General features: G+C 36.1%; 1 long non-coding RNA gene across 1 annotated transcript; it reads left to right on the forward strand.

The window, feature by feature from the left end:
* The first annotated feature begins 4,403 nt into the window (after positions 1-4,403).
* LOC127875102 (uncharacterized) lies at positions 4,404-14,844 on the forward strand. Its single transcript, XR_008047272.1, has 3 exons — positions 4,404-4,468; positions 10,207-10,268; positions 14,778-14,844. It is a non-coding gene; the product is annotated as an uncharacterized LOC127875102 (long non-coding RNA).
* The last annotated feature ends 12,589 nt before the right edge of the window (positions 14,845-27,433 follow it).

The following is a 27,433-nucleotide window of genomic DNA, read 5'->3' on the forward strand; positions in this document are numbered from 1 at the left end:
TTGTCATTCAAGAGAAAGCAGACGACGAAGTTGCAGATGATCCAAGTGAATCCTTGACGCAACCTGCCAAGATAACACGAACTAGATCAGTGGATTATCAACCAGAAAATATCCCAGAATGTTTTCTGTCCAACAAGGCTGAACCAGTTATCAACACATCAAGTATTGCAGTTGGTGAATGCGAGACAGTCGAACTAGCATCAGCGTCAGACTTTGCTTGGTTCATGTGTAGGAAAATTTTACTTCATGACAAACAGTTAGTGCCTAGCTGGTCTGGATGGGTGTCATTAACCACAGGAACGGAACATTTGAGACAGTCCGTTGTTGAATACCTGCCTCCCGTGAATGCTCCTATGACAGAAAATGCTACAGTGCAGAAAGTGCTCCAGGAATCACAAAAAGTATCCGAGGTCGTTGGTCAGAAGTATACATTTGTGACATTTGATTTAGCTGTGGCCAAGAAAGCATACTCTATCACATGGCAGAACCCTGCAATGTATAAAGAGACAATTATTCACCTGGGTGCTTTTCACACACTTGCTTCATATCTTGGGGCTCTTGGGAAACGTTTACGAGGCAGTGGATTCTCAGAAATAGTTATTGAATCGGGTATCTGTGCTAGTGGTTCTTTGGAACAAGTTTTGAATGGGAAACACTACAACAGAGCAATGAGAGTCCATAAGTTGACCTTAGAGGCTTTGGAAAGGCTCCTGTTTGTGGAATTTGTTGCACGTTCTTTCGTTGATGGTGATTATCAGCTTTACGAGACAGCGATAGCGAGTATGCAACAATTAGCCGAATGTCCAGATCATGACAAACTCGCTGAAATGCTCACATATGTCGATTTTGTACAATTCTACCAGAAATATCTGGAATTCAAAGATAATGTGAGACAAGGTCATCTAGGCAAAACAGCCCAGTTCTGGATCGACTACATTGACAAAGTATGGCTCATCCTCTCCTTCCTGCGTGCAACAAAGGAGAATGATCTCGACCTTTACGTTACATGTATCCAAAAGATGTGCCCACTGTTCTTTGTGTATGATCACCAGAATTATGCGAAGTACCTGTCAGTGTACCATTTGACATTGATAAATTTAGAGTCAACGCATCCAGGGGCAAGAGACCTTCTCAAACAGAATGGATTCAGTGTCAGCAGGTCAGACATCCCGGGTACAAGGAACGCCGTGGACATCACAATCGAACAGACTATAAACCGACATGCCAAATCAAGAGGAGGAATCATAGGATTTAGCAGAAACTTTGCAGCATACCACAGATGGTGCATGACGAGACATCTTCGTGCTAGCTATGTAGAGGCGACATATGAACTTGCCGAGATGTCAACCACAGATGTCGACAGACACAAGGATAATAGGCAAGCAAACAAAACTGCATCTGAGAGAGACGTACAAAAGGTTTTGACATCGATTGAAAACTTTGTTAATCCCTTCTGTGTTGACAATAAAGATGCACTGTATTGTATATCATCAGGTTCACCGCTGGAAAAAGAATCTGAACAGAATATACTGGAGGCTAACAAGATTGGTCAGCAAGCACATACGAAGTTTGTGAATGAGCGCTTGGTAGAAAAAACAATCAGTTTCTATGCACCACTGCGTAAACAGAAATTGAAAACCTTTGATGACAAAAAGAAACGGAAGAAACTGACGACGTCTCAGAAGAAAGTAGTTGAGATCAAAGCAGAGCGGAATCTCTTCGGACAGCTAGTAATGCTCTCGGAACAACATGACATTAGCTTAGACAAAACCCTCAGTTATCCCCTTGGACCGGTTCCCTGGGCACTAGCCACGGCAGATGGTTGTCCTGTGAAAACAGATAAAGCGAAATTGATGCATCGCTTAGAAGCTGGGGTTGACCATCCGGAACGACCAGCTTCCAATCAAGTGATCTACATCTTCGACGGCAATGCCATGCTTCAAGCAATGACAGGGTTGCCAGGAACATTTGAGGAATTAGCAAAGAAAGTCTTCGAGAGCCTTCCAAAATGTGAACGGGTTGATTTTGTAACTGACACATATAAAGAAGATTCAATCAAGTCAACAGAGAGAACACGAAGAGGGGCTTCAGACACATTCCTGATAAAAGGAAGTAAAACAAAATTACCCCGAGATTGGAAAGGATTCATGTGCAACAGTGAAAACAAAACTCAGTTGATTGAACTGCTCCTTACAGAAGGAAGTAAAGACAAGTACGCACCAACACTCCAAAGACGAAGAATTTTCTTTGTAAGTGGTGAAAAGTGTATATGCTTATCCAGTGAAGACGGTGTGAAGACAAATGCTGTCCAAGTCCATGAGCTGTACTCGTCACAGGAGGAGGCTGATACCAGGATTATGCTTCACCTGAAACATGCCGCTGAGGAATACAGTAATAAAACAATCATAGTGCGATCCCCAGACACAGATGTTTTAGTTCTGTTGCTCACATATGTCCAGCAATTAGATGCCATTCAAGTCATGTTTGATACTGGAGTAGGGAACAAAAGACGCCTAATTCGAGTCAATGACATCATACAAAACTGTGGGGCAGAACAGTCTAAGGCACTTCTAGGCCTGCATGCGTTTACAGGTTGCGACACAACCAGCGCTTTCGTTCGCCAAGGTAAGATTAAGCCCATGAAGCTCTTAGAACAGAGTGAAAACTTCCTACCAGTGTTTTGTAGAATGGGAGCTGAGGTAGACATGAAAGAGACTGATGTCAATCTTCTAGAACAATTTGTATGTAAATTGTACCATCCAAACAAACCTGATTATGACGACATCAACAAGCTTCGCGTTGATTGTTTTCGACAAAAGTTCCAGCCGAAGTCGTCAAATGTGTTGACCAACACAGATGGAATCGATCTAAGTCTTTTACCACCATGCCGCTCGTCATTGAAAATGCACATTGTTCGTGCCAATTATCAGTCGTTGATATGGAAAGCGGCCCTTGTACCATATGCTACTACACCAGGTCCCATCGGCAATGGCTGGACAAAAGACGAAAACGAAAACCTGACGTTTCATTGGACGGAGGGTAACATTCTGCCACCAGAATTGTTAGACATTCTGTCTGCGATCCCAGATGATGAAGACAGTCAGAATTCGGATGATGAAGACAAAGGCTCAGACATTGATGACGATGTTGAGTTTGACAACTACATAGATATGATCTTTGATGATGACAGTGATTGATAAACGTTCGATACACAACCCCTGCAATTTATGATTGAATACTGACCAATTCAATGCCATACCTACTATGCTTATGCTCTTATTTGCAAAACCAAGGATAACAAACATTAACATTTACTTAAAGTGTGTAGTTCGAGCTATTCATATTGAAACGTGTGTGTTATGTGCATGTATTGACAATTGTATGTCTGTCTTAGAGACCTTAATTGCAATGCAACGCCATATTACATGATATTAGATTATTGATAATTCATAACATATCGTTTTTATGTGTTGGGTTCAACCACACCCACATTTTTTGTTGTAGTTAAGCAATATTTTGCATCTTTTAAGTGGTATCTTGATAAATAAATAGTTTACAAACATCAAATTGTTAGTTCAACGATTTCAACATAAAAAAGGACAACAAAAAGGGTTTTTATATGCTATATAATGGCATATTTCTGCATTTTAACCCTATTTTTGTATAATCTAATTAATATTCATGAATATGCAAATGAGATAATCAAATTTATTTTTTACCTTATAAATAATAAATACATTGATAATATTTCAGACCTGTTTTTGAGGTGCTATAACCAAAATAATCAATGGTTTTGAATCTTAAACACAACTATGCTAAACATTAAAAATATCGGTGGTTACCATGGAAACACCCCCGCCATTTCCTTATCCAGCGCTACTTTATCATCCAACAACCGGAATGTGTTAACATATACCCTAAGCTTCAAGAAAATATAGGTGTGCCAAAATCCCGCTAGGGGGGGGAGGGTTTCGATATTGGGCCCTTGGCCTAAAATGCATGAATTCAGATTATTTGACCTGATATAGTTGTTTTTCAAGTGGACCCCACCCTTACATAGCCGAATAAGGGCAAAATTGCTTTCCGACTTAAATTAAAAGGCATATTGGTTGACCGTGTAGTGTTAATGTGCTACATGAAGTCAGAATTCAAAGTCAAGGACTTCATGATTCAGTAAGGCATCAATAGCTTGTGCGTAAAGCATGAACATTCGAACAGAGCCCCATTTCACCGACATGGAATGGCAGACATTTTTACAGTATGGACAGTGCAGCAGATGTAGTACAATCATGAATATAACAAGCTTAATCACTTCATATTATTCTTAGAAATACACTTAAAATACATAAATGCCTATTTGTTTTTCATTTTATATCTATTTCTATTAGGTATTTTGACTTTTTCAGGTAGAGGAATGTCTGCGACTAAGCCGAAGGCCAGTGGATAAGGGTTGTTGATGGCAAAACAGGTAATACTACTAAATTATTATCATGTACACAAGCAAATAAGCATATTCATGAGTCTTAAGGTGTGAAACAATGTCATAATCAGGTTTGTGGTCACTCAAACCCTTGCCGTCGTGCAATTCCCCATGCAGTTTGTATCGATAGTTCCGCGTCCTGACACGTAAAGCTTGTGCTTTGTTGTCAGTGGAAGTTGGTACTGAACGGGTTTATCCATGTTCCTGAGCATGCATGCAGTACAGCTGAGTCGATATGCTACTTGTAACACTACAATAAGCTTGTGTTTGGTATTGTTTTCTCACAATATGCTTACAGTCATGGTTCCGGCTTGAAAGGATGTCGCGTCCGAGTTAAACATAGGATTGTTGTAGCAAGCGTCCCCTTCATCATTTACCTTAGAGGGATCTTTTTGCTTAAATGCGTCACTTTCAGCAACCAGTTTTGTTTTCTATTTGGTACATGCTTGTCTCATTCAGTGGTTTAAGGGAAGTATTGAACTTATTCACTTGTCTTTGCATACAAAGGTGACATGGATCAATATTTGTTGTGTTGAGAATTCTGCGGGAAGCTGTGTGCCTAGAAGAAGAAGCCTGCATTGCTCTTAGCTGCCTTTCTGCCCCTGATACTACATGGAACCTCATTTCTAAGCTTATAATGCTTGCCTACATAATTAAATGTATCTTGTTCATTTTATCCTTGCCTTCCAGTCTACCCCCCCCCCAAAAAAAAAATGAGCATTTTTTTCATTGGCTCGGTTAGGAACCCCCATTTTGACCAGATTGCCACCATAAAATTAGTCAAAAGTACTTATTTTGTGCCCAAAATATGAAATTATGTATTATCTTGAACCTCTAAATGAGAGCTGGCCGTGCATATTGACCTTCTGCTGCACTTGAAAGGCATCCATGACATTATATGCTAGAATATATCATTGGTGACTGGTAAATAAATGGGCTCCGAGCGACAAGGCGCTTTCAAGATTTCACACTTTTATTGGTGCGAAACAACAAGTTATTGGAAGCTTATTGATTTCTACACTTCAAAGTTTCTTGATCTCTCATTTTGACTAATTTGTTTATTTTCTTGGATGAAATTGGATTTTTGTCGCCGTGGTGTAATGGATATGGTGTCCGCCTAGCGACCGGGAGGTCACGGGTTCGCTCTCCAACATGGGAGCGTTCTTTAAATCTCCCCCAAAGACACCAAGTACTGGTTCTAGGCCCAGGAAACGGACTCGAGAGCGTTTATATAAGACATAGGCTTTCGATGCAATCGAGCTGAAATAAATAGGTTTAAACTAAATTGGATTTTTTTGGCTTTGAAATTGACATTTTTATGGTGATTAAAAAAAACACACAAAAAAGATATTATAAAAAATGCTTAGAGTGAAAATATCTAGCAAAGTCATTCTTTCCCCACCCCGCATAAGCCCCACGTGTCTGTCCATTTGGTTTGTTTTGGTATTTTGTTTCAGATATTGAACACAACAGCTTTAAATCTTAAAGGGACATTTGGGCTTTAACAGGCCTAAAATCGCCATCTTCGGACCGAAAACACCCACATGTGAAAATATGTTAAAAAATGGCCAAATGGACAGAAAATCCAGCCAAACTTAATATATTGGTGCAATATGAATAGGAAGATAATAATATGCAAGAAAAACACATTTTAATGAGAATTTATTTCTCCTTTATGTTAGAATATACTAAATCTTTTTGAGTGCAATGCTATACTCTCTAAAAACATTAACATCATTTATTTGAAGACACGGTTCTCTGTAGGGTCACTTGCCATGACTTAATTTAATAATATTTTTGTGAGCATGTGGCAGGAAAAACATTGTTGTTTAGTAGAAATTCACTCTTTTATCTGAAGATTGGAGACTACATAAGACTTTGACAGATGGCGGGAAACCCTCATGAACTGGATAGAAGCCGGTCAATAGATGGCCGTAAAACAATGACTTTTGATTCGTGACGAGTTCTTTCTTGCATACCGCGTGACCTATCTTTTTATTACTTAAATCAATTTGGCTTGGAATGCTCTTCGAGAAAAGGTATGGTTATGAAGGTATCTATGCGCAAAAGTTTAACTTTATTTTTCGTTAAAGTTATTGCTTTTACATTGAATTTGTGTAGGAAATCTTTTGGTATATTGTGACCTAAACTTAACTTTCGTAAAAATGAAATATCATCTGCAAGTGCAAAATATGACTGGAAAAGCTGATTTTTGGTCATTTCTAAGCAAAAGAGAAGAAAATAAGTACAATAAATGCATAAATTCAGATTATTTGACCCGAAATAGTTCTTTTTCAAGTGGACCTCCACCCTTACATAGCCGAATAAGGGCCAAATTGCTTTCCGACTTAAATTCAAAGGCATATTGGTTGACCGTGTAGTGTTAATGTGCTACATGAAGTCAGAATTCAAAGCCAAGGACTTCATGATCCAGTAACGCATCAACAAGGTGCCTGAACCACGTGACTTTTTCGGCTATGTGTGGGACAATCGGATGTTAACAAAACGTCGCTTCAGATAACGTTTTTGATAATTTCTTCATTGTTTCAAAACCATTTTCAAAAAAACAAAGAAGAGTGCCCGGTCATTGTAAAAAGACAAAACTTTATTAAGTTTGCGCAAAATTAATTCAGTATTTTTTCCAAAAAGTGCAACCGCGTGTTTGAAAACACATGAAGTGAAATGCTATGTGTGGTATATTTTTTGTTCAATCAACAAAAACATTGATTATAATATTGTCGAGGGTTTAAAAAATAGGGCGGACATTGTTATTCTTCATAGATAAGCTACTTACATTGTATGTTTGCGCAAATACATCTAATTCGGAGTGTGTGTATATAAATGTTATACTGCTATGTGTGGGACGCATTTTTTAAATGCTATGTGTGGTATACAAGAATTTGCCCGTTAGTTCTGCATTTAATCTGAACACAGTTTTGTAAGAATCTAGAACATAAACTTTAGTCTGTCCTGAAAATATATCAAATTAACCAAATGTTACATTATTGAATACTGAAGAAATCGTGTAATGATTAAACAATGTATGTTTAACTGAACATAATTCTTATAAAAGCATACATGTTATGATGAAATATAATATTTCTTTGTTTTACTTATTGTCTTTAAATAAATATAATGATCGATATTTTGCCTGATTATTGAATTTGGTCCATTTTTTAATGAATGACACAGAAAATAAGAGCACATGCTTTAAAATGGGTTTTACTTCTATTGTTTTTCAGACTTGAAAAGGATTAGTCGAAAGATCTTTAACGCTTTTAAGGTTCGAAGCTGTGTAAGAACTATATGAACACCATCAAACCACACTGAAGGTGATATGTGGCAAGTTAATTATCAAAACCACAGTGACAGAGACAGGGACCCCCGCTTCATTCTGTGATGTTTATGGAAAGCTATTTCAACTAACTATGCAAACATACCATTTAACATGTATTTTTGCATAAGCAAAACAAAGTGTGTGTATTGATATGTGTGTATATTTATGGGTTTTGTATCTATGTTATTACTAAAATTGATTAGATGAATATAAAATCTGATTATGTGTGTTAATAAAACAGGTGTTTCATAACAAATAACAATTTAAATCCAATGATGCTTGTTTGTGGTCTATTCCAATATCATCACCATATGAACATCTTCGAATCCAATAATGCTTGTTTGTGGTCTATTCCAATATTATCTCCATATGAATCTTCAGTATATCAAATTAAACACGTCATTAGTAATAACATTACTTTATAACTAGCATGCACATGTAACAATAGAAATTAAAGCACCAAATACATAAAGAAGTACATAAGTATTCACAAAGAAATTGTAATCAGTCAATCTATAAATTTGCAAATCTTGCTATTCAAACATATGAATGCTCCAATTAAGTCATAACACATGATCATCGCCAAAACGTCTTGACTTGTGGGGGTTATTATACCAACAAACATAATGAATTGCATCAATACTTCATTTACTCAAATTCAAATGAAATCTGAATAACTGAAAATAGTTTGAGATGTTTAATAAAAATACTCATTCGCCCCGGTCATGAAAGGGCGCTGCAAGATCTTGTTACCACTGCACCAGGTAATTAACATTAAAGCATATAATGTTGTTTAAATTTGTTGAAATGTCAAATTTTTATGTAATGTTTACTTTGATAGTTTTCTTTCCCTGCAATACTTGCACCATCTGGTAATAAAACAGTCATTTAAACTTTGGAACATTTACTATACATGTTTGTATATGACAACTTTTCATTGATCAAGATATCAGTACGTCTCTTGAAGGTGCTTCCAAAAATACTTTAATCTCCCTGAAAAGAACAAAATCCAAATAAAATAAATTGTTAAACTAAAAAAATGGCATGCGTGATATATCAGATAGCTCAATAGGATTTAGATACAAATACATGATTTTCCAGAAAAAAATATTATTGATCCTAGTGTCTATTTGTTTCAAAATGCTGTATGATCTCTTTATGCTTATTTAATAACTATCGTTACAATCAAAAATGCCTACACATTCTGCTAAAAAACACACAACAAACACTTTTTGTAGTTTTGTTGCAATAATATTCTCATGACATCTTGCACAAACAATCCTTACGATTTTGTGTATTAAACAAGTGCATTAGTTGGCAGTAACAATTCACTGAAAATTCAACATTTTATAACAATCAATTTTATAGAAACAAACACGAAAAAGTTTGCCCAACGGAGCTATTTTCCTGTCCGTGCGTGGGTGGCTTTGTGGTAGGAGATCCCCGACCGTGTTTGGACCTCTCTGCCACACTGTTCGCAAACAAATGGCATTCTGAAAGTAAAAAAATATGAATATAAGTTATCGACAATCATGATAATTTTGAGTAACACGAACGTAGGATTATCTTATTTAAGGCGCGCAAAACACTACCAACAACGTTTATTGACCAACTTTTGTTATTCAGACAGACTTTAAATATTATTGACGTTAATGTCAGTCTTTCGATTCTCTAGTTTAGTTTGTATACCACACATAGCATTTAAAAAATTTGTCCCACACATAATATCATTACATTTTCATACACACACTCCGAATCAGATGTATTTGCGCAAACATACAATGTATGTAGCTTCTCTATGAAGAATTACAATGTCCGCCCTATGTTTTAAACCCTCGACAACATTGTAATCAACGTTTTTGTTGATCGAATAAAAAATTATACCACACATAACATTTCACTTCGTGTGTTTTCAAGCACGCGGTTGCACTTTTTGGAAAAATTACTTAATTAATTTAGCGCAAACTTACTAAAGTTGTGTCTTTTGACAATGACCGGGCACTCGTCTTTGTTTGTTTGAAAATGGTTTTGAAATAATGAAGAAATTATCAAAAACGTTACCTGAAGCGACGTTTTGTTTACATCCGATTGTCCCACACATAGCCGAAAAAGTCACGTGGTTCAGGCACCTTGATCAATAGCTTGTGCGTACAGCATAAACATTCGAACAGAGCCCCATTTCACCGACATGGAATGGCAGACATTTTTACAGTATGGGCAGTGCAGCAGATGCTTACCTGAGCCAGCTGTCATATTAAGTACAATCATGAAATTCAATATAACAAGCTTTATCACTTCGTATTATTCTTAAAAATACACTTAAAATACATAAATGCATGTTTGTTTTTCATTTTCTATCTATTTCTATTAGGTATTTTGACTTTTTCAGGTAGAGGAATGTCTGCGACTAAGCCGAGGGCCACTGGATAAGGGTTGTTGATGGCAAAACAGGTAATACTACTAAATTATTATCATGTACACAGGCGAATAAGCATATTCATGAGGCTTAAGGTGTGAAATAATGTCATAATCAGGTTTGTGGTCACTCAAACCCTTGCCGTCGTGCAATTCCCCATGCAGTTTGTATTGATAGTTCCGCGTCCTGACACGTAAAAGTTGTGCTTTGTTGTCAGTGGAAGTTGGCACTGAACGAGTTTATCCTTGTTTCTGAGCATGCATGCAGTACAGCTGAGTTGATATGCTACTTGTAACCCTACAATAAGCTTGTGTTTGGTATTGTTTTCTCACAATATGCTTACAGTAATGGTTCCGGCTTGAAAGGATGTCGCGTCCGAGTTAAACATAGGATTGTTGTAGCAAGTGTCCCCTTCAACATTTACCTTAGAGGGATCTTTTTGCTAAAATGTGTCACTTTCAGCAACCAGTTTTGTTTTCTATGTGGTACATGCTTGTCTCAGTCAGTGATTTAAGGGAAGTATTGAACTTATTCACTTGTCTTTGCATACAAAGGTGACATGGATTAATATTTGTTGTGTTGAGAATTCTGCGGGAAGCTGTGTCCCTAGAAGAAGAAGCCTGCATTGCTCTTAGCTGTCTTTCTGCCCCTGATACTACATGGAACCTCATTTCTAAGCTTATAATGCTTGCCTACATAATTATATGTACCTTGTTCATTTTAACCTTGCCTTCCAGTCTACCCCCCCCCCCAAAAAAAAAAAATGAGCATTTTTTTCATTTGCTCGGTTAGGAACCCCCATTTTGACCAGATAGCCACCATAAAATTAGTCAAAAGTACTTATTTTGTGCCCAAAATATGGAATTTTGTATTCTCTTTAACCTCTTAATGAGAGCTGGCTGTGCATATTGACCTTCTGCTGCACTTGAAAGGCATCCATGACATTAAATGCTAGAATATATCATTGGTGGCTGGTAAATAAATGTGATCCGAGCGACAAGGCGCTTTCAAGATTTCACACTTACATTGGTGCGAAACAACAAGTTATTGGAAGCTTATTGATTTCTACACTTCAAAGTATCTTTGATCTCTCATTTTGACTTATTTGGTTACTTTCTTGGATGAAATTGGATTTTTTGGCTTTGAAATTGACATTTTTGGGGGTGATTAATAAAACATAAAAAAGACATTATCAAAAATGCTTAGAGTAAAAATATCTAGCAAAGCCATTCTTTCCCCACCCCGCATAAGCCCCACGTGCCTGTCCATTTGTTTTTTTTTGTATTTTATTGCAGATATTGAACACAGCAGCTTTAAATCTTAAATGGACATTTTGGCTTTAACAGGCCTAAAATCGCCTTCTTTGGACCGAAAACACCCGCATGTGAAAATATGATATAAAATGGCCAAATGGACAGATAATCAAGCCAAACTTAATATATTGGTGCAATATGAATAGGAAGATAATAATATGCAAGAAAAACACATTTAAATCAGATTTTATGTCTCCGTTAAGGTTACAATATACTAAATCTTTTTGGAGTGCAATGCTATACTCTCTAAAAACATGAACATCATTTATTTGAAGACACGGTTCTCTGTAGGGTCACTTGCCATGACTTAATTTTAGAATATTTCTGTGAGCAAGTGGCAGGGAAAACATTGTTGTTTACTAGAAATTCACTGTTTTATCTGAAGATTGGAGACTACATAAGACTTTGACAGATGGCGGGAAACCCTCATGAACTGGATAGAAGCCGGTAAATAGATGGCAGTAAAACTGTGACTTTTGATTCGTTACGAGTACTTTCTTGCATACCGCGTGACCTATCTTTTTATTGCTTAAATCAATTTGGCTTGGAATGCTTTTCGAGAAAAGGTATGGTTATGAGGGTCTCTTTGCGCAAAAATTTGACTTTATTTTTCGTTAAAGTTATTGCTTTTACATTGAATTTGTGTAGGAAATCTTTTGGTATATTGTGACCTGAACTAACTTTAGGTTAAAATGAAATATCATCTGCAAGTGCAAAATATGACTGGGAAAGCTGATTTTTTGGTAATGTCTTAGCAAAAGAGAAGAAAATTAGTGCAACAAATGCATGAATTCAGATTATTTGACCTGAAATAGTTGTTTTTAAAGTGGTACCCAACCCTTACATAGCTGATTAAGGGCCAAATTGCTTTCCGACTTAAATTCAAAGGCATATTGGTTGACCGTGTAGTGTTAATGTGCTTCATGAAGTCAGAATTCAAATTCAATGACTTCACGATCCAGTAACGCATCAATTGCTTGTGCGTACAGCATTAACATTCGAACAGAGCCCCATTTCACCGACATGGAATGGCAGACATTTTTACAGTATGGACAGTGCAGTAGATGCTTACCTGAGCCGGCTGTCATGTTTAGTACAATCATGAATATAACAAGCTTCATCACTTCATATTATTCTTAGAAATACACTTAAAATACATAAATGCATGTTTGTTTTTCATTTTATATCTATTTTTTCTATTAGGTATTTTGACTTTTTCAGGTAGAGAAATGTCTGCGACTAAGCCGAGGGCCACTGGATAAGGGTTGTTGATGGCAAAACTGGTAATACTACTCACTTGTTATCATGTACACAAGCAAATAACCATATTCATGAGGCTTAAGGTGTGAAATAATGTCATAATAAGGATTGTGGTCACTCAAACCCTTGCCGTCGTGCAATTCCCCATGCAGTTTGTATCGATAGTTCTGCGTCCTGACACGTAACGCTTGTGCTTTGTTGTCAGTGGAAGTTGGCACTGAACGGGTTTATCCTTGTTCCTGAGCATGCATGCAGTACAGCTGAGTTGATATGCTACTTGTAACCCTACAATAAGCTTGTGTTTGGTATTGTTTTCTCACAATATGCTTACAGTCATGGTTCCGGCTTGATAGGATGTCGCGTCCGAGTTAAACATAGGATTGTTGTAGCAAGTGTCCCCTTCATCATTTACCTTAGAGGGATCTTTTTGCTAAAATGTGTCACTTTCAGCAACCAGTTTTGTTATCTTTTTGGTGCGAAACAACAAGTTATTGGAAGCTTATTGATTTCTACACTTCAAAGTATCTTTGAAATCTCATTTTGACTAATTTGTTTATTTTCTTGGATGAAATTGGATTTTTTTGGCTTTGAAATTGACATTTTTGGGGTGATTAAAAAACAAACACAAAAAAAGACATCATCAAAAATGCTTATAGTGAAATTATCTAGCAAAGTCATTCTTTCCCAACCTGCATAAGCCCCACGTGCCTGTCCATTTGGTTTGTTTTGGTATTTTGTTGCAGATATTGAACACAACAGCTATGAATTTTAAAGGGACAATTTGGCTTTAAACAGGCCTAAAATCGCCTTCTTTGGACCGAAAACACCCGCATGTAAAAATATGACATAAAATGGCCAAATGAACAGATAATCCAGCCAAACTTAAGATATTGGTGCAATATGAATAGGAAGATAATAATTTGCAAGGAAAATACATTTTAATCAGAATTTATTTCTCCTTTGGATTACAATATACTAAATCTTTTTTGAGTGCAATGCTATACTCTCTAAAAACATGAATATCATTTATTTGAAGACACGGTTCACTGTAGGGTCACTTGCCATGACTTAATTTAAAAATGTTTCTGTGAGCATGTGGCAGGGAAAACATTGTTGTTTACTAGGAATTTACTCTTTTATCTGAAGATTGGGAGACTGCATAAGACTTTGACAGGTGGCGGGAAACCCTCATGAATTGGATAGAAGCCGGTAAATAGATGGCCGTAAAACAGTGACTTTTGATTCGTGACCAGTTCTTTCTTGCATACGGCGTAACCTATCTTTTTTATTGCTAAATTAATTTGGCTTGGAATGCCTTTCGTGAAAAGGTATGGTTATGAAGGTCGTTATGCGCAAAAGTTTGACTTTATTGTTCGTTAAAGTTATTGCTTTTACATTGAATTTGTGTAGGAAATCTTTTGGAATATTGTGACCTAAACTAACTTTAGGTAAAAATGAAATATAATCTGCAAGTGCACAATATGATTGGGAAAGCTGTCATTTCTTTGCAAAAGAGAAGAAAATAAGTGCAATAAATGGATGAATTCAGATTATTTGACCTGGTATAGTTGTTTTTTAAGTGGACCCCCACCCTTACATAGCCAAATAAGGGCAAAATTGCTTTCCGACTTAAATTCAAAGGCATATTGGTTGACCGTGTAGTGTAAATGTGCTACATGAAGTCAGAATTCAAAGCCAAGGACTTCATGATCCAGAAACGCATCAATAGCTTGTGCGTAAAGCATGAACATTCGAACAGAGCCCCATTTCACCGACATGGAATGGCAGACATTTTTACAGTATGGACAGTGCAGCAAATGCTTACCTAAGCCAGCTGTCATATTTAGTACAATCATGACTATAACAAGCTTTATCACTTCATATTATTCTTAGAAATACACTTAAAATACATTAATGCACGTTTGTTTTTCATTTTATATCTATTTCTATTAGGTATTTTGACTTTTTCAGGAAGAGGAATGTCTGCGACTAAGCCGAGGGCCACTGGATAAGGGTTGTTGATGGCAAAACAGGTAATACTATTAAATTATTATCATGTACACAAGCAAATAAGCATATTCATGAGGCTTAAGGTGTGAAATAATGTCATAATCAGGTTTGTGGTCACTCAAACCCTTGCCGTCGTGCAATTCCCCATACATTTTGTATCGATAGTTCCGCGTCCTGACACGTAAAGCTTGTGATTTGTTGTCAGTGGAAGTTGGCACTGAACGGGTTTATCCATGTTTCTGAGCATGCATGCAGTACAGCTGAGTCGATATGCTACTTGTAACACTACAATTAGCTTGTGTTTGGTATTGTTTTCTCACAATATGATTACAGTCATGGTTCCGGCTTGAAAGGATGTCGCGTCCGAGTTAAACATAGGATTGTTGTAGCAAGTGTCCCCTTCATCATTTACCTTAGAGGGATCTTTTTGCTAAAATGTGTCACTTTCAGCAACCAGTTTTGTTTTCTATGTGGTACATGCTTGTCTCATTCAGTGGTTTAAGGGAAGTATTGAACTTATTCACTTGTCTTTGCATACAAAGGTGACATTGATTAATATTTGTTGTGATGAGAATTCTGCGGGAAGCTGTGTCCCTAGAAGAAGAAGCCTGCATTGCTCTTAGCTGTCTTTCTGCCCCTGATACTACATGGAACCTCATTTCTAAGCTTATAATGCTTGCCTACATAATTATATGTACCTTGTTCATTTTAACCTTGCCTTCCAGTCTACCCCCGCCCCCCCAAAAAAAAAAAACAAAATGAGCATTTTTTTCATTTGCTCGGTTAGAAACCCCATTTTGACCAGATAGCCACCATAAAATTAGTCAAAAGTACTTATTTTGTGCACAAAATATGAAATTTGTATTCTCTTGAACCTCTAAATGAGAGCTGGCTGTGCATATTGACCTTCTGCTGCACCACTTGAAAGGCATCCATGACATTATATGCTAGAATATATCATTGGTGGCTGGTAAATAAATGGGCTCCGAGCGACAAGGCGCTTTCAAAATTTCACACTTTTATTGGTGCAAAACAACAAGTTATTGGAAGCTTATTAATTTCTACACTTCAAAGTATCTTTGATCTCTCATTTTGACTGATTTGTTTATTTTCTTCGATGAAATTGGATTTTTTGGCTTTGAAATTGACATTTTTGGGGTGATTAAAAAACACACACACAAAAAAGACATCAAAAATGCTAAGAGTGAAAATATCTAGCAAAGTCATTCTTTCGCCACTCCGCATAAGCCCCACGTGCCTGTCCATTTGGTTTGTTTTGGTATTTTGTTGCAGATATTGAACACAACAGCTTTAAATCTTAAAGGGACATTTAGGCTTTAACAGGCCTAAAATCGCCTTCTTCGGACCGAAAACACCCGCATGTGAAAATATGATATAAAATGGCCAAATGGACAGATAATCCAGCCAAACTTAATATATTGGTGCAATATGAATAGGAAGATAATAATATGCAAGAAAAACACATTTTAATCAGAATTTATTTCTCCTTTAGGTTACAATATACTAAATCTTTTTGGAGTGAAATGCTATACTCTCTAAAAACATGAACATCATTTATTTGAAGACACAGTTCTCTGTAAGGTCACTTGCCATCACTTAATTTTAGAATATTTCTGTGAGCATGTGGCAGGGAAAATATTGTTGTTTACTAGAAATTCACTTTTTTTATCTGAAGATTGGAGAATACATAAGACTTTGACAGATGGCGGGAAACCCTCATGAACTAGATAGAAGCCGGTAAACAGATGGCCGTAAAACAGTGACTTTTGATTCGTGACGAGTACTTTCTTGCATACGGCGTGACCTATCTTTTTTATTGCTTAAAACAATTTTGCTTGGAAAGCTCTTCGAGAAAAGGTATGGTTATGAGGGTCTCTATGCGCAAAAGTTTGTCTTTATTTTTCGTTAAAGTTATTGCTTTTACATTGAATTTGTGTAGGAAATCTTTTGGTATCTTGTGACCTGTAAGGCATTTTAGAAGAAAACGTTTGGGGAGAGTTTTCTCGTTGTTGTTGTTAAATTAACTTCCGCCAAATGCTTGATTTTCTTTTAACCTTAAGCGATCAAAACATCCAGGGCCGGATTAACCACTAGGCTAACAAGGCTGCAGCCTTGGGTCCCCGATTTTAAAGGGACCCCTAACGGCAGACTAGTTTCCCAATGTATAGTCGTTCTTTATTACGCCATTGAACGACTCTGAAGGGAATGCAGTAGAAATTTTCTGTGTAATTTTACAAGTTTCCCGATGTATGTCGAATTGTTACCGTTTAGTTATGTTTGATTAACTATGCTATCAGTTTTTTTTCTGTGTTGTATATCCATTCAGAACCATTAGTTGCTCTGTTTAGTATACGACTTGCCCGTATGGTCATGCCAACATCTGGACACGTTTGACGACATTGAAGAGAAGACCAAAGCGTCTGTTGCAATCAACGAATAGTAGGATGCGAATACGCATTAGAAACGGCGGAAACTATTTGTGACAAGAGTTCGACACCAGATGCAAATTTGGAGTAAGTGCACGCGACAATTTTTTAATTCACACATACGACATGCATAGTTGATTGTCTCATTAATTGTTGAACTTCCCAAGCGGTTGAGCGCATATTCTGGTCTTGACAAACTGTTTAGTTTCATGACATAGTTTGAGTCTCTCACCTTGGATGATCTGCGAGAATGTGCAACGCATCTATTGGAATCTAATCCAGATGACATTGAGGCGTCTTTTGTTGACGGGCTCGTTCATTCAAAACCATCTCAGAAGCGGACCAAGACAGAACCATCACCCACATAAGTGAACTGTTGAAGTTAGATGGCGGTAAATTACAGACAACTTTGCAATCGCTTTACGAATAATTCCAGTTGACAACTGTCAAGGTAGTCATTTTCAACATAATCACGCGTGAAAAACTATCTACGGAACAACATGATTCAGGAAAGGTTACAGCATTAGGCTACTGTCTACTGAATGTCAAGTCCTCCGAGAACTAGACGTTACACAGCTGTCGTAAAAGAAACTTATAGGCTGGAATCTGTTACATGTAACATGCATTTTAAGTTCAGTTAATAAAATAGTTTTACATTGTCAATGTTGTTTTGCTATATATACAAATTCAAGTTTTCCGATCTTTGTAGTTGTAGTATCAAGTATGGTTTTCAATATACAGAAGGGGCTAGAGGGAAGGGGACCCCCGAAACATATGCAGCCTTGGGCCCCAAAACAGCTTAATCAGGCCCTGAAAACATCCAAGGATACTTTGCACTATGAGTAGAGTGATAACTTCCTTTTATTGAGGTCTTTAACATTTGAAATTTTATATAAAAGATATTTATATTATACGCACATTTTGGAACAAAGTTAAGATGGCCGCGTTTACTGTAGCTTTTGATAGTACTGTGCATGCGCACGGCTGAAAAGGCGGAGTCATTATCGCGAGCTACTCCGACTTTTCAGCCCTACGCATGCGTAATGCTATCAAAAGCTTGCATACATAACCCCATCTTTTCACCCGTACGCATGCGCAGAGTGCTAGCATCCCTAATAATCCCAAAAAATCCCTAAAACCCTCTTGTAGGGATTGTTAGAGATTAATTCCTAAAAACAACGGATTGTTAGAGATTAATCACCAAGATTATTCATCCCTATGCAACCCCTTATTTGCGGAACAAAATCCCTAACCCCACTGTACACGCATCTTTTGACGATATTAAAACCTAAAAATTATAAAGCGTTGCAACGCGAAACGATTGAATTATTTGGAGATTTCTGTTGTTGTCGTTTAAATTTGTGAAACTACGAAGATTGCTTATATAAGGTATAAAATACGCTTGGCAGGATAGCTCAGTTGACTAATGCGTTTTTACTTCAGGATTCCGGAGGTCACTGGTTCGAGCCCTGCTGCGGGGTTACTTTTTTTTCCTTTTTTAAATTTTACTTTTGATTTTTTACTGGAGCTTTTAAATTTAATGATTACATTTATCAATATAAAGCATTTAATGACAAACTTCAAAACATGCCAAAATCTGTGAAAAGGCCCCTTTAAATACAAAATTACAATTATATAATCAGTTTTTTTGGTAATTTAAAAGATTCATTTAAATTGAATACGTTTTTTAATTCCCTTTTAATATTGTTTAACTTGAGTGTCAATGCTATTAGGTTAATTTTTATTTACACTTAAATTTATCATGAATATTGCTGGGCCTTGTGTGAGGTTGAGCGCTCTAAAACCAGTTTAAACTATAATGATTTGCATTGACTGTTCCATGGCGGTGACCCAATGTTTATTCTACCATGTGTGTATGCTGTTTCGTATTGTGCTGTTTCGTTCTACTTTTGCAATTGGTAAATTGCCTAAAATAAAGGACCATTAAATGGTATATAATAAGAATCCAATACTGCCCCAGCAGCTGGAGTTTCACTTCTTTATATTGTTCATGTTGGTTTGATGATTTAATTAGTCTTTGACAACAGAGACAATTCAGGTTTGGATGTTATTTATTAAGTAGAAAAATTCCAGCCTAAAGTCAAGTTGTACAAAAAGACTTGATAGTACATCCGTGACCGCAAAAGTAAGTGATAAATTGATGCAAAGCATTATATGATAAGATGACCATACATACACGACGTATAATTCCAAAAAACTACAGCAGTTGTTGATGGACATTATTTATTGTTGTACGTCTGCATGCCGTAAAATATACTTTTATTTTACAATGTCATGTAATCGTTCGATCACACGCCATGCGCGCATTGCCGTAATAACGTGAGTCGCATTAACTGCATTTTTTACGTGGAGAATAGGGTAAGTCCGTCCCTTTTCCCTAATGTCAATTCACCTGTATAATAACGTGGAATGAAATATATAACAACAACGCAATAGATGAATTATATTCCAAATTAATAATTATATGTCAATTTCTTTTAATTCATTCATTTCTACAAATATATAAATACATTATGATGGCTACATGATTGGACCTTTTTGTCCGTTCAAATCTAAATCTATGCGAAGAGTTTCCAATTTTTCGACATAACATGCACCTTTAAATTGACAGGTTAATTTTTATAAAATTTAATTCGCTTCTTTTCATTTCTTGATTGATCAGTAGTATGCGTCTCCGCAATCGCAATATCTACTGATTCAATGAAGCAGAAAACGTGCAGACAACATTATTAACGTTAGACCGATGTTATAGATGGATGACCTATATTATTATTCTCGAAGCAATGAGATTACACTTTTAATTGGCACGTTCGTCCAGTTCGACGAATGTTTAAGATTTTTGGACTTGATTATAATTCTCGAGGCAATGACACTGACCACTATTACATATTTAATCTGTTAGAACATCTGTTAAGTATATAGCCTTGAGGAACATTTTGATCCTCCCAGTTACTGGCCTAGAGCAGTATAACAATGTATGTTAAAGTGTGCCTGTTTTGCGAAATTTTATTGTAAATTCTTATTCCTTATAATAAGACATATATTTTTATAATTTCCAAAATTCGAAAATTGTTTCATTTATAATTTTAAATGAAAGATTATTTATAATTTCCCATTTCTTTGTAATAAATACTAAAAACATTCATCACGTTGCAATATGGTAAAAGATGTATTTATGATTTTAACTTATTTATATTTTTTAATATTCAATAATTATCATCACGAAATTTTTTAAATACGTCGGTTTGATATCGATAACATTAAATGCAATATGAAGTATGTATCGCATCATTTCGTTCAACTGTTAAAGCATTACGGACGATGCACCATGCAGGATATTTCCCATGTAAATGGTCTGCTTGGCTAACAACAGTTAAACCAACGAAATAGTATGTTAATAACCGTATATTAAATGACGTATTACATTTATGTACAGCTTTTATGTGTTTTGAATGGCAAAAGCGTTATTCATATAAACGTTTTAAATGTAATTTTAGATGCGACATTTTAAGATATTATCAACAATTTAATGATGTACACAGCTCCTTCCTAGCTTCTGAGCATCTCTGCTCCATTGAAAAGATACATACTTATTACTTTCCTCACCAACATATGGACTATCGTTGTATCACACTTATAGTTTTTTGTTGTAGTATATGTCCTTTTTAAAGCCTCTGTAACACTCCAAATCAAAATTTCGTAAAGTATTCAATAAAATAAAAGTTAAACAATTAAAAATCAGTGCTCCTTATGGCAATTGCCGAATTTCAACGCTAGATGTGGTCTGGTAAAATAGATGTTGTAGATACAAAATGTTCATTTTTATTACTGTTTTGCATATGGTACTATTTTAGTGTTCGTGTGTCGTATGAATAGATATATTCGCGGGATATTAAAATGGAATTAATTGTGTCACAAATAAATAAAAACCAGCATTTTGTATCTACAAATATCAATATAATCAAACCGTAATCTAGCGTTGAAATTGTGGCTATTGCTATAAGAAACACTGATTGTTAGGTGTTTAACTTAATTTTACGAAATACTCGGTGATTCTAAGCGTTTATAGAGGCTTTAAGCAGCTATGAGGTGTTTTTCATCGTTACATTACGCTTTGTAAGTTGTACTCGTACACGAGTGTTAGATACTTCTTGTTGAGATAGATAATTGAGATTAAATAACTCAAAACAGCAAAAAAGCATTAAGCAAACACATGCACAATGCACTACACAGATTGATGGTTATTTTTTTGTTATAATATACTTCAATGGACTTTTTCAAAGACCCGGTTTCTTGTGTGTTTATTTTTCATATCAGTTCATATTTATTTCTTCAAACATCGTTTGCATTTGGAATAACCTAAACTTACTATAGGTGCGCGATAACAATTTAATAATTGGCCTATACGTTTGTATAGGTCCCTGTCTGGACAAAGAAATTCATTTATAAAATGTAGAACTTTGTAACCTAAAATAGCTGTACACAACGTGTGCAAACCGTCGCAGGTGATTTACGCAAGTTGCAATTGAACGGTCCTGATTGGGAGCTTATTTCATCATATCTTTAAATAGAATCATATGCGAAATTCAATTGACACTTTAGAAAATTTCAAACGTTTGTGTTTATGACTCTCATCGTCTATATTACCCTCCCATAATTTGGTTTAAAAAAAAAAATTAATTGGGCATATATGGGATTATTGATTACAGTCGATCAATCCAATTATTAATTGACAATGCAAACTAATTAGCAGGTGGTTAACCGCGTTGTTATTAATATTCATTTTCGTTTCGTTACCGTTTTGAAGAATCCGCTATTGTTTTGATTTATTTAATGTTCGGCATCCTTGGATATTTAACGACATCAAAAACGTAGTCGCTCTTACTCATTGTTGCGGTTAACAAAGAATTCCAAACTGCGAAATGATGTTGCATCATGTGCGCCAACTATCCAACCGGCTCTCATTATATTATTAGCAGACGACAAATGTTGATTCTGATTGAATGATTAAAATGCACTCTTACTGTTTACGACATTACCGCAAGTGATCGGTGATTGATAAGATAATTGATTGCACTTTGTTATCGGATTATAAACAAGACACGGTGTAGAAACACATGGTCAGCGTGTTTATTCTACGTATGTCTGTCATAAAACGGGCTACCGCTCTTATAGATTTATAGTAGCCCGGCGGGCGTCAGCTGAAACATTTCAGTAGCCCGATGAAAAAATTCTGTAGCCCCCGGGCTCCGGGCAATGGATTGTCGGACACTGCTATATAATAAATTGTACACTGAAGTTTCTTTAGCTAATATTTTTCTTATGTTGACAGACCATTGACATTGCTGGGGTTTGTTGAGATAAATACTTATTATCATCAGGGGCAGGAAGACATTATAGACATTAAACAGCGTATCATTACGTAGACAACAGTTGCACAACTGTATGCGTAAAAGGTAAATCAGTATATTAATAATTATGTTGGACAACTAGCTTACGTAGCAACGTCCGAAAATATGAAATATCCGACATCTATTTCAATATTTAAAATTCAAGATATAATGACTACTGAACTGTTTTACTTTAAGGAAAAAAACAGTAAAAGTATGTTTTTATGAAAATGAAACACAACAAACAATAAACTTATCATGATAACGGCTAAACGACTTATTATCCCAATATAACACTGTCATTGAATCGCACATTTCAATAAAAATTATTCCCCTTGAATGTTAATGCATATTGATATAACGAATTCATCAAACGTTATCAAACATGAGTAATTTGCATTGCATCGGATTCCCACAATATTATGTGGATGTAAATCGGATCCGGTTGTTGTTTATGTGTCAAGCTCATTTTGCCAGTGAGATACTTAATTTCTTGCGTAGTAAAATCGGCTAGATTGAACTTTACCGGTACGCAGTTGTTTACCACTATCAATCTACTGTAAAGTACACAAAGATACTTACATAATTCTGCGTATCTGTCTGAATAAACATCCGCTGCACAAAATATAGACATTTGTATTAATGATTATTAAACACAATCATATTTTTCTGTGTTTATTGAATTAATGACACTGAGTTTCTTTGTCGCGTTACAAGATGGCGGATGTCTAACGCTGTTTGTGAAGTGACGTCACAATGTTTATTTGAGCGCGTGCCCGTTCCCACAAAAAAAGTTTAAACACAAAATACTCGAAAACTTGATTTTTCCCAGGTATAACGCCTACGCCAACAGGTAGAATCGCATTCTGGTCCATATACATGTCAAATTTCAGCAAACGTGTTCGGCCAGTTTTTAAGGCGCTCAAATCGCAGTGATTTGCACCAACTTAACGAAACTTAGCCCCCTTTATCATTCGTTCGAATGAACGTCATCAATGATGACGTCCAATACATCACTCATTCCATATTTAACATACTAGACTTGCGACACCTTAAGGGTTTCGCGGGATGGAATGAGTGGGGAGATCATATACAATTTTCAGCTTTCCGGAAGCAAGGACCCTCTGGACGTGAAACATCAGCTTTCCAACACTATATGATTCCAGTTCCAAAGCACATATTGCATTAGTTCAATGGGAAGAACATAAAACGTCATATTTACAAATCTCTGAAAAACAAACAGTGCTAAAAAATATTTAAAGTAGTCATTTACTATTTAATTGATTATGTCCTCTGATTGTTGCATTTTTAATTTAAATATGTGTTCCTATATGCATTTATTGTTGTATTGACTTAAAAACTAAAATGGATGCCAATTCTTAGTTTGCTGTCTAAGTCTACCCTAAAATTATACATGTTTCTTGCATAATTGAATTATCAAAAACTGCATACTTGTAAAGGCATTGTCAGAGTTATTTGGTTAAGTTAGAGACAAAGTAAAGCAAATATATTCATTTTTCTTAAAATGAATCATCCTCTGAAGCCCCCACTGGGATTCAAACCCAGATCTCTTTCCTCTGGGAAGGAAAGTATTCTATATTGAAATACAAGGGCAAGTAAGAGGAAAATTTGCAATTTTAAACCTATAAACATATAAACTTAATTTTTCACATGAACTTAGAAACAACACAGACATCTCGGAATCTGAAACACATTACAGTTACAATTCAGGTTTTTAGTATTGTGCATTGTACATGAATGTTTAAATATTGTATTTATCCTTGGTACACAGAACTGCCTAAAGATGCGTAAAATACCAGTATTCAAATCTGAAAATATCCCATGTGTTTGTTTCACTCTGTAAGTATCCCTATTTTATTTCAATAAAGAAGTTTTTCCTTCTCCTGAAAATTTAACTAAATGTCAGTTATGCTACTTTTTCATTCAGCAAATGACATGTGTCCGTAATGTCAATTTTGAAAATTTGGTAAAAACAATATTTTACCAAAAAGGTAGACTTAATATTATTAAACAGTTGATGTATGTCACCTTAATAAAAAAAACAAAAATGGGAAAGAAATAAAATGTTTAAAAATGTCAGTTACATGACATATAACATTAAGTAGACGATATAGCTTTGATACTTTAGGATACGAGTAGACCTTAACACAAATAGGATAAGAGTAGACCTGAACACAAAATTTACCCAAATTTTCAATTTTCTAACTATAAAAGGGGGCATTATTCTGTCAAAAAACAGAAAAAAATGGGTACGAAAAAAATGTGTGTACGAAAACAATTGGGTAAGAAAAAATTATGCCAAAAAAATATATGCTAAAATAGCTTGGGGTCTTGACCACCAAAACGGCTTGGATTTTAATTATGCTGAAATAACTCGGGGGTCATGACCACCAAACTGGCTTAGAATTAAATTATGCTGAAATAGCTCAGGATCTTGACCACCAACCTGGCTTGGATTTTTATTATGCTGAAAAAGCTTGGGATCTTTACCACCAAACTGGCTTGGATTTGAATTATGCTCATAGTTCGGGTTCTTGACCACCAAACTGGCTTGCATTTTAATTATGCTGAAATAGCTCAGGATCTTGACCATCAAACTGGCTTTGATTTTAATTATGCCGAAATAGTTCAGGATCTTCACCACCAAACTGGCTTGGATTTTAAATATGCGGAAATAGCTCGAGGTCTCGGCCATGAAACTGGCTAGGATTTTAATTATGCTAAAAAAGCTCGGGTTTTTGACCACCAAACTGGCCTTGATTTTAATAATACCGAAATAGTTCAGGATCTTGACCACTAAACTGACTTGGATTTTAAATATGCTGAAATACCTCAGGGTCTCCCCCACAAAACTGGCTAGGATTTTAATTATGCTGAAAAAGCTTGGGGTCTTGATCACCAAACTGGCCTGGATTTTAATTATAATTTATACCGATATAGTTCAGGATCTTGACCACTAAACTGACTTGGATTTTTATTATGCTGAAATAGCTTGGGGTCTCCGCAACCAAACTGGCTTGGATTTTAATTATGGTTAGAAAGCTTGGGGTCTTTACCACAAAAATTGACCACCAAACTGGCTTGGATTTTAATTATACCGAAAAAGTTCAGGATCTTGACCACTAACCTGACTTGGATTTTAATTATGCTGAAATAGCTCGGGGTCTCTGCCACCAAACTGGCTTGGATTTTAATTATGGTGAGAAAGCTCGGTGCTTGACCACAAAAATGGCTTGGATTTTAATTATGCTGAAATAGCTTGGGATCTTTACCACCAAAGTGGGCGGGGCCCTGGGGTGGGTAATGTGAACATGGATGGTCGAGACACTGTGTTGTCATAAGAAATCTTAAGTATTAATTTGAAGTCAATTGGTGAAAAATGGTGCGGCAGAGGCCGACGCGTATTCCCATGCCGCATGTTTGACCCAGGGGGCGCCCCAGGGTTGGTAATGCGGCCATGCATGGTTGAGATTGACCGTAACTATTGTCTTAAGAGATTTCGAGTGCTTGACAGGTTAATGTAAGCCATCATGGAGACGGGTGGTTAATGTGGGTTGGTGGTAATTTAAAAGATGAAGTTTCAAAAATAATTATAAAAATAAATTGGGGGGGGGATTCTGGGGTGGGGCATGGGGGATAGTTTGGGTGCAGTGCATTGTGGTATGTCAGGTAAGTGTTGTTTTGTCAAAGTATGAATCAAATGTGCTCATAAATAAAGAAGTTATGGCAATTTAAGCAAAATGTTCAATTATCTAAGTATAAAAGGGGCAATAATTCTGTCAAATGCTTGATACAGTTTTCTGCTCTTGTTTATAGATTGGGATCATGTTGGTAAAGAAGTATGCAAAATATGAAAGCAATATGGCAAAGGACATAGAAAATATTTGAGGTGGTATGCAAACTTTAACATAGATTTATCAATAATATGCATATTCTAAGTATAAAAGGTTAATAATTCTGTCAAAATGCTTGATTCAGTTGTCTGCTCTTGTTTATAGATTGGGATCATGTTGGTAATGAAGTATGCAAAATATGAAAACAATAAGTCAAAGGACATAGAAAATATTTAAGGTGGTATGCAAACTTTAACATAGATTTATCAATAATATGCATATTCTAAGTATAAAAGGGGCAATAATTCTGTCAAAATGCTTGATACAGTTGTCTGCTCTTGTTTATAGATAAGGGTCATGTTGGTAAAGAAGTACATGTATGCAAAGTATAAAAGTAATTTGTAAAAGGACAAAGAAAATATATGGGGTAGTACACAAACTTTAACATGTGCACGCTAACGGTAACGCCGACGTGATCAGGATAGCTCCATTATATATATTTCATATATATTAGTCAAGCTAAAAATAGTGAAAATCTCTGACCTGTCTCCACCCCATCCCCTTTAACTTTTGACCCAGGGGTCAGATCAAAATTCCATATAGTGCAGGGTCGCACATAATGCTCATAGCTACCATGTGTTTAAGTATCAAGGTTCTAGTGCTAATGGTGTAGGAGATAGTGGCTAGGACAGACGGACAGACTGATGGTGGAGATAACCACAATGAACCTGTTAACAGCCAACTAACGCTGCCAACAAAGCACAAGCTTTACGTGTCAGGATGCGGCACTATCTATACAAACTGCATAAGGAATTACAAGACGCTTAGGGTTTGAGGGACACCAAACCTGATTATGAGTCTTCCACACCTTAAGCATCATAATAACCCTTTGCATGCTGGGAAAT

Source organism: Dreissena polymorpha, chromosome 3, assembly GCF_020536995.1.
Source record: "Dreissena polymorpha isolate Duluth1 chromosome 3, UMN_Dpol_1.0, whole genome shotgun sequence".
In the NCBI taxonomy this organism is placed as follows: Eukaryota; Metazoa; Mollusca; class Bivalvia; order Myida; family Dreissenidae; genus Dreissena; species Dreissena polymorpha.